The sequence below is a fragment of the Fukomys damarensis genome, unplaced genomic scaffold (genome assembly GCF_012274545.1).
Source record: "Fukomys damarensis isolate Sample0158 unplaced genomic scaffold, DMR_v1.0_HiC HiC_scaffold_27, whole genome shotgun sequence".
Taxonomy (NCBI): domain Eukaryota; kingdom Metazoa; phylum Chordata; class Mammalia; order Rodentia; family Bathyergidae; genus Fukomys; species Fukomys damarensis.
In genome coordinates this window covers 47,744,567-47,745,833 of record NW_022900939.1, presented here as the reverse complement: position 1 = coordinate 47,745,833, position 1,267 = coordinate 47,744,567, and positions in this window count along the sequence as shown.

Below are 1,267 nucleotides of genomic sequence, written 5' to 3'. Positions count from 1 at the left end.
AGGAGCCAGCTTGATTGTTGCCCTCGGTTACTCAAACTTCGCTGCTCTTTCCAGTTTTCCAGACAGCTTGCTCCTGATGCCTTGAGATCCACTTCTTTTTTTCTTCACCCATTTGTTTTTCCAGGTGTCCTGATTCCAGGCCCTGGAGAGGCTCAGTTGTGCTGTCAGCCTTTACTCCACCACTTGAATCTTCTCAAAGTCAGCCTTAGCGACTTTGTTACATTTCGGTGGCCACGTGGTCTATGCTTCCCCACGTCCCATGCCCAGGAGAGGCCAGCCCAATGTTCAAGAGGCTTTGGAAGCTAATGGTTCCAGGCCAGCACCCTAACTTGATGCTTTGAATGTGTGGCCTTAGGCATTTGGGCAGGTGAAGTATGTTCTTTGAGCCCTGTTTCTTATCTGACAAATGGAGACAAAAAAAACAGACAGAAGATGGCAAACAAAAGATAAAACCATGCATCATCATCCATGGCTAGTCGAGCTAAATGATATGACTATAAAATGCCAAGCCCTGGGTTTGGCACCACATAAGCAGGCCCACGGTCTGTTCTGCTGCTTTCTGTTATTATTTGCTTATATGCTTTAAATTCAGAAATATGTGTCATCTCACCCAAGTTGCCGCTGCAGAGAGAAACTAATGTTTCATTCTCAGTGCGGAATTTTGAGAAGTAGGTTTGACGGCCGTCACCGGAATGGTGTCCTTTGCCCTTCACTACCAAAACGACCAACCAGATGCAGACCTGACAGTGCTTCTGCTGCCCGAGACCCTCACCAGCAAACCCAGGGCTGTTTCCCTCCTGTGCTGCTCCTCGAGGGGTCCCGGAGCGATCTCCGTGGCTGGCACCATTCCTCATCCATTATCACACGATGCCAGCATGTTCTTGTGGATGGCGGGTGGACTTTCAGTTTTTGTGCATGCAGGTCTTCTTTTACTCACTGACATGTTTAACTCCCAGTGACATACGAAATGTGATTTAGTAATAGGTGTCCTCTCGAGTGCATTAACCCAGTTGTCAGTGCATCGATGTCGGAGTGTGGTCTGGAGGTGGGCCTGGTCAGAAGAGACAGGGCACTGGGGCTGTGACCTGGGCGGCTCCTCCATTCTGTGCCAGCTTCCGGGCCACCAGACACGAGCAGCTCTCCTCTGTTCTCCACCACTCCGCCACACCGTTTCTGCACTGGAGCCAGGAACCACGGACTGAGACTCCTGCAACTGTGGTCCAAACAGTCTGTGCTCCTTTAAGTGTAGGGATTGTGTCAGTGATAG